General features: G+C 36.5%; 1 long non-coding RNA gene across 1 annotated transcript in view; it reads left to right on the plus strand.

Moving 5' to 3' along the window:
• LOC115305543 overlaps positions 1-15,294 on the plus strand; it is a 41,846-nt gene that overhangs the window by 11,747 nt on the left and 14,805 nt on the right. The window contains exon 2 of the long non-coding RNA XR_003914836.1: positions 4,217-4,317. This is a non-coding gene — a long non-coding RNA (uncharacterized LOC115305543). The remainder of the gene's footprint in view (positions 1-4,216; positions 4,318-15,294) is intronic.

Raw genomic sequence — 15,294 nt, forward strand, 5'->3', positions numbered from 1 at the left:
GATTTGGCCACAGCCATCCTCTCTCCACAGGGCCATCTAACTGACCGGAAGCAGGAGAAATTTAAAAAGCTCCACACACTGGATCTCAGCATCCCCACTGCTGCCTTCTCTAACCCACTGGTCCCCTTGCATGCGAGGCTGAATTCTACCATTTCCCTTTCTAATACCCAGGGCTGTGGATACGATGAGGTATCATGCCTATGACAGTGTTACTTTACATGGCAAAGGAAAATTTCCGAGGCAATGAAGTCTACGAATCAGCTACCTTGAGATAGGGAGATGTTCAAATGGTCCTGTTCTGATCACCTGAGTCTTTGCAAAACAGATGGTTTCACCCAGCGGGTAGCAGAGGAAGACGACAGATCCAAGGAGTGAGGGGGGTGTGATGATAAGAGGAGGGGCCATTGGCCAGACCTGAGAGCAGCCTCTGAGAGCTGAAAGGGGTCCCCAGATAAAAGCCAGCAAGCAAACCAGGACCTCAGCCATCACAGCCACAAGAAACTGAAGCCTGCCAACAACCTCAGTGAACCTGGAAGCAGGTTCTCCCCCAAAGCCTCCAAATAAGAGCCCAGTCATCAATACCTTCATTTAAGTCTTGTGGGATCCTCAGCAGAGATCTCTGTGGAGCCCACCTGGACGTCTGACCAACAGAACTGTGAACTAATAAGTGGGTGTGGTTTCAAACTGCTGAGTTTGTGGTAATTGGGTACCACTAATTAGACCATATTCCAGTGTACCCTATGCTTGAGTGACTATCTTTGTGGCCTGTGGAGTAAACCAATTCCTCTGAGACTAGGGCCCTACCTTCCTCTTCCAAGATCTTCCCTCCTCTTAACCAAAATTCCCAGCTACCAGGGTCCCTTCTACCTGCTTAAAATATTCCCCTGATTTTAAATGATTAGGAGTCTGCCTGAAACCACTGTCCAACACACATGTTTTGGGAGATGCCTGATCATTGGGCTCTCCTGCCTCTTCGTAGTAAATACCTGCCCATATCGAATGCCTGCTATTCATGTAAACTTAAGAGTGTGGACTTTGAAAGCAGCCAGGATGTTGAATCTCAGCTCAGCCATTTACTACTTATGTGATATTGGAAAAGTCATTAAACCTCCAGGGCTTCATTTTTCACTTTGCAAAATGGAGATAATACCATTTACTATTTGAGATTTTGTAAGGATTCATCATAAAGTATGTATATAGTAGCTTATTATTACGACTCTGTGTGTGTGTGCGTGTGTGTGTGTGTGTGTGTATGGATCAATCCACACAACCTAATAATGCAGTCATTCTGCTGAAATGGAATTCCTCCCAGAGCGTTCATCTGGATTTGTCCCTCTGCCTTCAGCCTTGGTGTGTGAGTCTAGTTCCCATTCCCCACCACTCCCAACTGCTGAACCATGTCAACCTCACTGCAGCCTGTTTCCCGGTACAATACACCTCTGTTCCTTCCTTCATTCTTTCATTCATCAGGAGCCTTCCATATATCCGGCATATGTAAGAGGTATATGTAAAAGGCACAGGGATATAATGGTGATCCAAACAGGGTAGGATCTCAGAGTTTACATTCTAGTGTGATCCTTGTATGCTAGAATCATTCCATAAGATGCATGAATTTAATTGTGAAGTTATCTCAAGATCTAGGGCCATGATAACATTACCTTAAAAATGTGTGGAAATATGATCACATGTTTTTGGCATCAAAGATGCATTTATTTTTGCGTCAAAGATCAGTAAGCATTGCCTCTCACATTTGACAGCTAAGACTTCATATTTCTTGTGCAAGAGAAAAGAACAAAGGTAGTAACTTTTATGTGTTAATGAAATGTTCATCTTACACATCAGTGACTTAATGAAAAGAATCATTTTGTTTCAGAGATTTGTGTAATTTAATCCCCCAAGAGAAAACAGGCTGTGGCCAAGGCCGGGCGTAGTGGAGAAGGATGTGCACAATTTGCTGGTTGGATCTTAGGCTAGCTGCTGCCTCCTGATTGAAAAGAAAAAAAGTCCTCTTACCCTCCCATTGGAAGCAAGCCCTGACTCTCCCTGGAGACCATTTTGTAGCCCAAAAAAGCTCACTCCAGAGAACCACTGAATTTATCTCAATGGAAGATTATCACAGTGAGTGTCAAGGCTGGACAGCTTAACTGCATGAAAAGCCTGTCTGTGTTGGACCCATCCAAAGCCATGGTTTTGTAAGTGAGAGTCCTTCACTGAGGTGTTGGCCCAACATCATCAATATCACCGTTTACAGCTTGTGCTCCGAAGAAGTATATAAAAGCAAAGCTAAAAGGAAAACAGAGTCTTCATTGAGTTGCCTCCTATTTACCAGTAATCCCACCGAGTGTTTTTTTGGACTGGCAAAACTGAGCTCTACATGTTTATATTGGTAACATTTTCCAGTAGGTTCTACCAAAAGGTATCTGAGTACCTTGTGTTGTGACGTTCAGAGAAATGAAAAACATTAAAACAAATAAGCCTTGTCTCCCAGTACACCCTCCTGGAAAAGAAATTCTAGCTTTCTAAGGGCATCAGCCTAAATGAGGCCTCAGTTCTTAAAACTCCTTTAATCAGTTGCCTTAGAAACCGGGAGAATGTGGTGAGCACCTCCAGTCAGCAAAGCAATATCATGATGGGTTTAATCACCTGTTCCTGGCCCAACACACACTTGAGTGAAGGTGAAATTGTTACTCTTCATTGTGACTGACGTTCTAATTTTTGCAAATCTTTTGGCACTTAAGTAAAAAATCTATCTCCTATATCAGGAAGAAGAATGAGGGAATCTTAGATACACTGAGATTCAGAATTCTTGTTTATCACTCACTGCTGACTTATTTCAGCTGGATAGTACTCAAAGTGGAATTCAGTCATGTTCAACAAATTATTTATTGAATTCCTACTATGTTCAAGTCACCTAGTGAGAAACAGTAACAAAAAATTACATTCAACCTTATGCCTGGAGAGCACCATGAAATTTATAAAATAAAATATGATATGCCATGATCTAAATTTTAAAATGGTGAGAGAAAAATGTTTTATCATTTATTTAATGTTACCAGAGGAAGGCAGACTTTGCATTTATAAGTAAACAACAGAATCATCACATTTAAAACTTTTTTTTATGTTTATTTATTTTGAGAGAGAGAGTGAGAGAGTGCACACACAGGAGTGCAAACTTCGGAAGGGAAGAAAGAAAGAGAGAATCCCAACAGGCTCTGGCCTGTCAGCCCAGAACCTGACACCCGGCTTGATCTCATGAACCATGAGATCATGATGTGAGCCAAAATCCAGAGTCGGATGCTTAACCAACTGAGGCACTCAGGCACCCCAGAATCAGCACATTTTAAAATTAAATCTCTGAGACCTCCAAAACACTAACACATATATCATTTTAAGTAAAGATCAGAGTTGTAGGTTCTGAAATCAGTCTCTAATTCTATTTGCCAAGAAGATTAGATTTAACTCCTTTTTTTTTTAAGTTTATTTATTTTGAGAAAAAGAGCATGAGTGGGGGAGGGACAGAGAGAGAGAGGGTATGAGAGAGAATCCCAAGCAGGCTCCGCACTGACAGCGCAGAGCTGGATATGGGTTCAAACCCACCAACTGTTAGATCATGACCTAAGCCAAAGTGAGATACTTAACTGACTGAAACAGCCAGGTGCCCCTAGATTTAACTCTTAACTAAGCATCAATAATGGAAGGTTTTGGTAGTTTTCTAAATTCTGCGTGCCCTCTATTCTGGGTTGATTCCAGCCCTATTTGTGGGAAGATAATGATGCCTTCTTTTCTCAGGACATTTCTTTCTGAACTCAGAGTTATTTGTTATATGGGGATTTGTTTTTCTTTCCTTTTTTTTCTCATGTTCTTTCTTAACAGTTGATTCTTTGTATATTGTATTTTTTTTCTTACCCTTCTTTCTACTCCTCCTTTCCTTCTCACAACAAATGTCAAGCATCTAGTTTCATATTTCTCCATACTCATACCTTGCACAAGTATTGGGGGGAGGGGGATGGAAATTGTTTATTTCACCAAAATAGTATCCTATTACTTGTAAGAATTACATCTTACTTTTCTCTAATGACAGTGCAAAATTGCCTTTGGAGCTGTGTTGCACAGGTTGAATTCACTCTTTGGGCAGATTTGTAATACTCCATCTTTTTACCATACCATAGCTTATTCACTCATTTTTCATTTAGTGGTTGCCCACTTTATTTTTCAGCACTGTGCGTCTACAAACAGAGCTGCCGTAAACACTCCTGTGGACCAACACTCCTATTTCTGTGGCACAGAACCACTGGAATGGAGCTGCTGTGTCAAACAGTATGTACATCTTTTTATTTTAAAAAATACTGCCAGATTACTTCCCACAAAATATTCTTCCAGCCATGCATGGGAATAGCCTTTTCCCCATATTCCAGCCTATAGCAGGTATGATCTTCTTTTAAATTTTTGCACACTGACGTGTAAAGTGAGTTATTTCATTTTTATTATAACTTATATTTCTCTGACTCATGCAAAAATCTAATATCATTTTGTTCATCATCCATTTGGACTTGCTCCTCTATGAATTGTGAATCCTTTGTCCATTTTCCTTTGGTGTGTTTGTTTTATAGTTATCTATGTGCAAGCCCTCCTTTTATATCACAGATAATGGCCCTTTAACTGTTCCCATTATTGATTTTTACATATTACTGCCTACATTTCCCCCATCATGTGATTTACATGTTGTGATTTAATCTATCTGGAATTTACATAGTGAAAGATGAGGGCTTAATTTTATTTTCTTCTGGCAGGGAGAGCCAGTTTTACCAGAACCATTTTTTTAATGTTTGTTTATTTTGAGAGAGAGAGGCAGAGCATGAGCAGAGGAAAAGCAGAGAGAGGGGGAGACAGAGAATCTCAAGCAGGCTCTGGGCTGTCAGTGCAGAGCCCAGTGTAGAGCCCATGATCAGGTCAGATCATGACCTGAGCCAAAATCAAGTCTGACACTTGACCAGCTGAGCCATCTAGGTGCCCCTACCAGAACTATTTATAAACTAAATTTTTTTCCCATTCAATTAAAATATAATGTCATTTTTTCTGCTCCTGATCAGTTTGTCAATCTCCATGCTATTATCCCCCTAATTAGGATTGTGGTAGATTTATAGAAATGATTTGTTGCCTATTATTATAGTATTATATATTATATATTATATTATTATATGATCTATCTGAAAGATATAAAATTCCATATTAGGCTACTAAAGATTTTGTTGAATACATTATTCATCTCTTCTATGTCATTACTTTTGTTTTCCTTACTTAATCTACTTTTGAATATGTTGTTATTGAAATCTCCAATTTTATAGTTTGTGCTTTATATACTTAGTAGCTATGTTATTTGGTACCTTCAGGTTAAAAAAGAAAGATAACTGAGTAAAAATGTATTTCCTGTTTTGGGAGATTTCAAAGGAGGTTCCTGGTCACTGTTTTGACCACCATCCAGGGCTTATTATAGTCACTCATAGAAAATACCTTAGTGAGCACTGTGAACAAGTTCTGTAATATGCCCTGTTCTATCTGAACAATGTAAGTTGTTTAACAAGAATTTCCTTATCTGTCCAATTATTTTGTGATTATCTATGCACTGGGGAAATAATAAGTTTAGTGCATAAGACAGTGGTCTCTTGAGTCAGACTGGCTTCTAAAATCTGGTTCCATCCTATAAATTATTTGACTTCATTCAGCTGTTTTTATGCCTGATAAATGGGACATAGTGTAGTATGCCTTAGAGCATTGTTGTGACAATCCATTGATAGAATCCATGGGAAGTTTGGAGCCAGGCATGCAGTATACCTTCAATAAAAACGACCCATTAATGTTATATTAAGTTTTTAAAGCTCTCCATAGATGATGTGTATAAATATGCTTTGAAAAGAAACTTAAAATTATATACAAATACAAATCAGCATAGTATTTTTTTAATGTTTATTTATTTTTGAGAGATAGAGCCCACAAGCAGGGGAAGGGCACTGAGAGAAAGAGAGGCACAAAATCTGAAGCAGGCTCTAGGCTCTGAGCTGTCAGCACAAAGTCTGATGCAGGGCTCAAACCCATGAACCATGAGATCATGACCTGAGCCAAAGTTGGACACTCAACCAACTGAGCCACCCAGGTGCCCCACCAATAGTATTATTAAAGCAGACAAGGGAAATGCAAATGCATCAGAGGTATAATTATGTTACATATGATAAAAGAAGACAAAATTACATGAAATAATATTTTTTAAATGCCAAAAACTAAGTGCAAGTCTTTCCTTCAAGGACAGGTGTTTCATTCCATTCCACAGCAATCAATCCATGGTTTCAAGAACAGAGCTGGTGATAATGTAGACAAAAGTTGTTTCAGACTATGAATCTGGAGGAGTTTTTTTGTCCAGCAAGAGTGGATGCAGAATTGAATATGAGAGAGACTAATGTCTGAAGGAGACTAGAGCTCCATATTTATTGAGCTCACAAGATATAACCCAGGTGGTGAATGTGAAGAAAACAAGATCCTATACATGTGAATGTGAAGAAAACAATCAGATAGTAATCATTAAGTTGTATATGTAAGAAGTAAAGGGTTTGGGAGGCAAATGGAGTTTTTGATCAAAGTACAATAGTATATTGGTATAAGATGGAGAGTACTCATGATCCAATTACAATATCTTGCTAACCAACCTCGGGTGTTTCTAACCCTGTAGTGGCAGCTTTCCACCCTAAAGCTTTTTTCTAACCCGTTTATATAAGTACCATTTTTTTTTAATTTTCTATGATTAGGTACTGTTCTCAATAAATTCTTGCTTAGTTAAAAAGAATAAAAAAGTTTATTTATTATCTTGTATCTTTGTTACAAAAGGGATGCTTCTAAAAAGTCTTATATAAATGTTTTAAAATATCACTGGAATTGTATCAGAAAGACTAATCATTCAGAAGCTCAAAAAACATGACACCTGACAAACTTTGAAAGACATTTAAAACTCTCTGCCCCCATTTCCTCATATAAATAATAGGCTTATATTTTTTAAATATTAGGATATCTCATTTTCCTTGGCACTTTGAAATCTCTATGACTCAGTAATTTTTGCAACATAATGCAAAATGGTCTAAAGAGATTTTTTTTAAAGTGTTACATCTTCTGCTTTGAATGAGTTTAACTCTAGCTTCAGAGTCCTGGCACACCCTTAAAAACTTTAATAAACCAACATATAAAGAGTACAACCTAATATAATGCAAATTGAACACCTAAACATGGAGGGGAAGAAAATTGAAGAAGCTCTTAGTGTGAGATAAAATTCACTACTGATCATCTAAACTCCCCAGCACCAGTAGTTCTAAAACTTTAGAAGTCTTAAAAATCACCAGTGGAACTTGATAAAATGCAGATTTCAAGCTCCATCTCCAGAGATTCTGATTCAATACACCTGTGATGGGCCACAAGAATCATGATTTTTCTAAAATTTGTAATCAGAGGGGTGCCTGGGTGACTTAGTCAGTAGAGCGTCCAAGTCTTGATTTCAGTTCAGGTCATGAGCTCTCAGTTAGTGGGATTGAACCCCACATCGGGCTTTGGGATTACAGCATGGAGCCTGCTTGGGATTCTCTTTCCTCTCTCTTTCTCTGCCCCTCCCTCACTCCCATCCATGCACACACACACTCCTTCTCTCAAAATAAATTTAAAAACTTTTTTTAAAAAAAGATTCATAATCAGAGGAGGGTCATAATGTCTCTTTTTCTTTCTCTGGAAAGTGAAACACAAAATAATGCTTGGTACGCAAAGATATGTCCATATTTCACTTAAATCTCCTCACCAGACAAATGGGAAGGAGGAAATAAAACAATCCATGAAGACTTTAGTAGCTCTAGGCATACATTTGTAAAAAGCCAGTCCTTGTACATCACTCAAATATCTTTAAATTGTGTCAAGTACCTGTACAGCTGGGTTTTCTACCTCTTTTTACCATGGATAAGTCTCCATTTACACTATGGAAACATAACTAACACCATTGAAAATTGTGTCATCTTCACAAATAGTTTAAAAATCTACCAGGGCAGAAACTATTTGCAATCGAGATGACCTTAAAAACCAATGTAATTAACACAGAGAAAATACTTATAAATCAATAAGGAAAAGCATTAATACTCATTTTTAAAAGATAGAAAAATAATGTAAGAGAGTTTACTGTCCAAGAAATATCCTTGGCTTGAAAAACCTATGTAAAGCATTCAACTTCACAAAATATTTAAAGAGCAATTTAAAACAACAAGGATTTCAATTAATGAAGAATCTTTGAATGATAAGAACTCTATTAAGGTGTACTATTATGAAAAATGGACATTTATACAGTGCTGGGTTTGATTTTTTAAACTCTCTGAAAAGTAGTTTGTAATGCATATTAAAAATTTTAAATTCAGACTATTTTAGTAATTCTACCTAAGAGAAAATCCTAAAGAGAACTGCTAACATATTCAAATGATTTGTTTCAACAAATGCTTATGCTAGAATGATTATAAGAGCAATAAGTTAAAAACATAAAAATAAGATAATGGCACAAATTATGGTCTATTCATATTGTAGAAATATATCCATTAATGGTTTATTTTTTAAAGAACATTAAACAACGTGAGAAAATGTTCAACGTGAAATATTAAACAGGGGAAGAAGGGTTAAAATTACATATTTGGCAATTATCCCAAATGTTTATTTTTTGCATATATCTGTGTATGCATGTGTGTAACTGGAAAAAAGTTGCATCAAACTCTTGAGTGTTGTTTCTGAGTAGTGGAATTATGGGTCATTTCAATTTGTCTCATAATTTTGTACCTTCTAAATATTCTAGAATGTGTACATATTCCTTTTGCAATGAGAGCTTTAAAAATTAAGATAGCATATCAAAGGTTAATAGGATAGGAATTGGTTTAAATAAATGCTTTTATGTTGAAAAGCAATTGTTCACATATATATGTAACTGAGACAAGGACTAAATCAGGTAAAGTTCCTATGTCATTAATAAAAGTGATGCAATCAGTGTGAAGACTTCTATACACTGTCAACATTTACGTATTCAGAAAAACCTCAAGTCATAATTCTTTAAAGCTAATTTGTCTCTCTTAAGAACTGCGGAAAAATTGATATATAAAAAAATTTGGAGGCCATTCAAAGAGAGAATTCAATTCCAACTTGATTCACAAAATTGTCTTCTGTGGCCCAGATTGTCCTGAACAACCACTAAAAGAGGTCTACCAGAATTCTCATCCTCCCTCAGAGGCTGGGAAAATAAATATGTGCACAATATTTAAAACCCTCATTAAAAAATCAAGAATTTGTTGGAGACTTAGAATCTAGAATCAAGAAAGACAGATAAAACTCCACAGGTTTCTAAACCCAGCTATACATCAGAATCACCCATGGAGTTTGTTAACTATGATTCCCAACATCACCCCCAGAGATTCAGAAGACTGAGGTAAATTTCAGGAATATGTATTTTAAATATATATCCCAGGTGATTCTAATGAAGTCCAAATACAGATATTACCATTTGAGAGCCACCGATCTAACACTAACAAGGCAACTTAGTCCAAAGAAGGAAAGATCAATTACTTAATTAGTAACAAAGCAACTGGACCTCTTGTTGTGTATGACCTAAATAATAACAGAAAGGAAGGATTACAAAATGAAATGGTCTTTCCTGAACATAGTGATTAGTTTGATAGGATGATGGGGAGGGACAATGAGAGGAAAACTTTTGTTGAGCAAAATACTGTACTAAGTGCTTTATGCAGGTAGGTATCTACCTATTATAAATTGGTCATGGGTTTGTGTGGCTCTTAGAAAAATACTGAATGTTAGAACATTTCCTATAATAACTTAGGTAACTCAGAAACCAGCTTGAGAACTAAATAGCCACATATGGTGAGATTTTTTATCAGTTCATATTTTCCATTTTGTTTTTTAAAGATCAACTCACCAAAAAGTGTATTTGCTCTGTGATGTTACAACTATTCAAATAAAACAAATATTAACATTTTAGCTCTTCTATCCTTAGATCATTTCAGTAGCTGAAGTTCTAGAATGGAGAATCATTAAGAGAAGAAATCATAAAGCAATGTTATATGAACTTTAAATCTCTAAGCAAAGGATTCTCCCATTTTACTATGCACCTCCTCTGTGCTAACTAAGCACATTTAGTTAGTCTGCATAAACCTTGTTTAGTAGTCATTATTATTCCTCATTTTATAGATCAAGAAATAAAAAGTATGAAAAACATATTAAATATTGTATTCAAGGCCAAGAAACCAGAAAGTGGCCATGGACCAACTTGTAAGCTTAGGTTCTTTCTACTTCCCCCTAGAGCATCCTTCATAATTAAAACAGTCTTTGTCAGTAGAGGATATTTGAATGAAAGGCCCAAAACAAATGTTACCTTAAATGCTAAGTGAATTCTTGATTCACTATGTTCTTGCCCCAGAAGTAAAATATAGAATATGTATATATGTATATATATTCTGCATCAGATTTTTAAAAGTTATATAATTTATAGGGAGACATTACAGATCTAAAATACCTCCTTGGTATTTTAGTCCTTGAGTGACAACCCAAATTGTGCACTTGTTCTTTTTAAGTGGCCACTGATTACAGGATTGAAAAGGCTTTGTTATATCAGAATGTCTAATTTTTTTGAAATTTCCCTGTGGATCACTGTATTCTCACATATGGTAAAACCTTTCTCAGAGGTTTGTGCTAAAATCACAATGAAAGTTACAACAGGAGCCTATCACTTGCCAGTTTCTCTTTGGGTCCAAAAGCTACCCGAGAAATTTTCCTCCTGAAAATCAATCTGGTTTGGAAGAAGAAAGCCAATGACACAGCAATGATAACTAACGGTGTATGAAATGGAGACAGTTTGGATATGTATTGTCTTGTCAGACTGTTACCTCTATGCAGTTTAAAGAAGCATCATGTTCTAATTAAAATTTAGGAGAATAACATGGGAACAATTGTATCATCAAGGAGACAAATTTCTAATACATAGAGTTATGATTTATAATTATTGACTTTATTATCATTATCACTATAGTCATAAAATATCTGAATTCTAGAGCTTTCAAAAACATATTCCTCTGCAAACTCCAGAGTCATTTAATGCCAGATACCATAGACTTTTAACTTATCCCCAGTAGACTATTTTTATTGGAACTAAAGACAATAAGGCTCCTGCGTATATTATGAAATGTCCATAGATATTCAATGCTTGGGCCCTCCTGCGTTTTTCTCATTAGTCCTCAGTAGGTCCCTATGAAGCAGAAGGAGGGGTGGTATCTTCAGTCATCAGATTTAGAAAAATTAAAAGCAAAACACAAAGATGATGAGTTTGTCCAACTGAAGTCATATGCTACCTGTTGCAGCGTGATTATGAAAAGACCACCAATGAAAAGGCATAATTTTATTCCTGGCCGCATGCTTTTATTACAGCAGGCCAAACCTGATCTCCCTGGTGTTAAGGAGCCGAGAATGGCCCTGAACAAAGGGGGTAGTGAGATTATATGGACAGAACACGTCATCATTTAGTTAACCAATTACAATTCACAGCATTCCTTGGTAGCCAGTTACATTGTAATACACAGATGTTAGTTTTGGCGGGAACCTATCATTTTAAGGCTCTTTGTCCCTTTAGAATGACCAGTTATAGTTAGACACCTAAGATACCACGAGAGACAGTGACCAGGTGACTTTCACCTGTGGACTTTGCTTCAGCCAGGTCTTAGTAGAAGGGCGGGTTACTTAACAGAATCTTGAAAAACAAGTTAAACTTCAGGTTACAATGTTCCTTATCGAGTTACATTCTTAGGGTCTTTCCAGATTGCCAAATCTTTAATTATTCACCAGAATGGGAGTTTAAACCAAACCTATATACAGTAAGCTCTCTGATGTCTTATAAGTTGACCTAGGACATTTCATAAGTTGACCTATAACACTACCTCAATACAGAGGAACCTGTAGTCTTGACATGTGAATAGAATAAGAATTCATTCTAGATCTAAATGTGGAGAAAACAAGAGTATGAGGTTGAGGTGGGGAAGAAGGAGGAAATACAGATGCCCCCTACCTTTCCTATTCCACGTTCCCTGGGAGGAGGAATGAGGGAATTCTAAAAGCCAAAGCAGAAGGAGAAAACTGTGGAGAAGGAGGTTACATTTCTTGGCTTAAGTATCCTTTTAAGTTAACAAAAGAGGCTCTGTCTTTTGGGAAATTAGCATATAACCTCCAATTACCGTTCAGATATAATGAAATTTCTAAGCATAACTCAAGTGGGCTGTTAATAGGGTTCAGTTTTCCATCTTCAGCTGTTTGCTCTCTAGATTTCCATTCTTAGGAATATATCCACTTGCATCCAATGCTAAAAATTCTCATACCTACCTTAATCAGCAGAAATTTGTATCACCAACACTAATTTTGTAGTCAAGCTTTAGTTCCATATTTATTTTCAGGAAATAAGATGCCAACAGGATATTTCCACCAGAACATCCTGCTTTAATTCCAAGTGTTTCAAAATCAAATGAAGACACAATTCCCACCTGGATAAGGTTTCTTTATGTGCAGATTCAAATTCTCTCTCACCACATTTTCCAAATTACTCACTGGCTTAAACCTTAGACTCATCTAGTCTTTCCTCCACCCAGCCCTAGTGATCAATTACCAAGTACTGGCATTTTTTTGTTCTTTTTAGGTCTCTAGTGTTTGTCTCTACAATGTCATTCCTTTAAATCTAGGCCTTTATCTTCATACAGATTTTCAATTTCCATCAAATTTTCAGCAATAAACTCTAATACACTAAACTTTATAATAATCTCTCTGACACTAACAAAGCTACGCTAGTCTTTAGAAAACCTCTAATACCATGTCATTTACTTCTTTAAAAATCTATATTCTTTCATCATGGCCTTTCTTATCAAGTCCAGGCTCCTCAGCCTAGCATTCAAGATTTTCCAGTATCTGACCTCACCTTGCCAAACCAACCATATAAAACCTCATTAGAACATGATTCCTGAATTCATGTCTTTTGCTTTTGTCAAGGTGTTCTTAATGCTTCATTCTCTCCCTAAAGCACACCAAGTATCCTTATTCTAGGCATGACACTTATTCATGAACTTCTACTTGGAAAGCTTAACCTTCCATTATCTAGATGCTACAGCTTTCTAGATTCAATTCCAATGTCAACATTCAGTGAAACTTTTCTGGATAACTCCTGCACAGAATAGTTACATGCCTCTCTAAATGTCTACGATATGGACCATGTGAATTTGATTATAGAATATCCTGTGTTATTTTTTTAACTTATTTTATAAGCTTGCCTCCTCCTGGATTACAAGCAGTTGAAGAACCCTAATAACAAGAAGTGGTTTTGTTTGTTTATTTGTTTCTTTAGTAAAAGTCAGAGAACAAAAGAGTTATAAGCCTATACATTATGTTTGATGTTCTCTTAATTATAATAATTTAAAATCTCTTTCTCAAATGTTAAGGGTCTTAAGAAATTCTTTAACATTATTCATGATCATGAAAGTTCATTGACTCTACATAAAGCCTGAGGTCATTGGGTTAGAGACTCACATTGAGACAGTCACAAATTCTCCCCCAATATGTCAGTCTTTTCCAGTTCTTTATTTCCTTTTCACCTATTCCTAGATGTTTAGTTCATGTGAGGGAGAGAATGCTAATGGACATTGGAGTTTTATCACTGCCTTTTTAAAAACAAAACAAAGTGGTGATAAGTCACTAGCATTTTTCTCACATTTGAACGTGAATATATAAAATGCATGAAAATATTTAGGAGAGGACCTGAGAAAGAGTACTACAAGAATAAGGGCTTAATACTCCTGACTGACCAGAGAGAAAGGTTGGCTTGGCATGTGATTGTCTTAGCTAGTTCTCAACAGCAGTCCTTGAGACATGGACTTACATGCATGTGACATATTAAGGAAGTGGTCCAGCAGAAATGGATAGAAGGCTGGATAAGCAGGACCTGGAAGGCTCAGTCAAATAGGGTATGACTTTAGGCAAAGTCTCAGTCTCAGCCTCAGCTTGAAACCAGAAGGAGTTCTGGAGGTGAATTTCTCCATCATTGGCGACAGCCTGATCTACTGGGCCATCAATGCCCAAGCCCTTCCAGCCCTCTGTGTGAATCAAAGCTGCTCTGGTAGCCCAAAGGCAGCCTTCAGCAAACAGAGAGACCAATTATGGGTCCAGAACTGGTAAGCAAGCTCCAGAGGATCTGGGTGGAGCACAGACAGCATCTTCACCAGGATGCTTTCCCTAGTTCTGTAAAGGAAGTAATAGAAGTGCTCATTAATTTCAAATGCTTGTGTGTGCATAGAAAAAAAATGTTAAAGTGTATAAATCCAGTTATTATGTATGGGTTCTGAGATTGGAGAAAAGAGACTAACACTTTACTTTCCACATTTCTATATTATTAGATTTTTACAATAAGCATTATTTCTATAAGGAAAACAAAAACTGTTAGCAAAACAGATTTTTCTACCAAAAATTCAGTGATGTACTTTGATTTAATCACATATTGCTGTTGTTTTTGTTGTAAATACAAATAATCCAGGAAAGTAACTCCATCTGAATAAAAATTCATTGCTTAGACTGTTAAAATACTATAGTCCATTCATGAATTAACAACTTGCTGTGTCAACTATGCTCAAATAAAAAAATAGATAAGTAATAAAAATTATAATTAAAGCTCATAAAGACATTATTTGTTATAAAATATTTAGATGTAAGTTATAAAAATAATGTAAAATATTACATGTACAGTTGTTACAAAAATTTGCTTTCTTACCAGGTATAAATGATATTGATGATAGGCCCAGAAAGAAATAGGCTTGGTTAACATTTAAGCCCGGAAGAGGAATTAACTGGTTTTGTAATCTATAGGCACTAGTGGCTCTAATCATAAGATATGGTCCACCAGTCCCATTCATCATCATCTATATCAAAAACCATTGCAAAAAAAATTCACATTGCCTTTAGAAATGTAAAAGTACTTTAGAAGTTCAGATGAAGAGTAGGATCACATTGGTTATAAGAAATGTCTTGACTGCTTTGGACATGATTGGATACTAACAGCTGGTCAGAACTGTGCCTTAAGAGTAATCTGGTAGCGGGACACCCAACTGGCTCAGTCAGTGAAGCATGTAGCTCTTCACCTTGGGGTTGAGTTCAAGACCTACATTGTGTGTAGAGACTACTTAAAAATAAAATCTTTTTTTTTTT

Source organism: Suricata suricatta, chromosome 10 (genome assembly GCF_006229205.1).
Source record: "Suricata suricatta isolate VVHF042 chromosome 10, meerkat_22Aug2017_6uvM2_HiC, whole genome shotgun sequence".
In the NCBI taxonomy this organism is placed as follows: Eukaryota; Metazoa; Chordata; class Mammalia; order Carnivora; family Herpestidae; genus Suricata; species Suricata suricatta.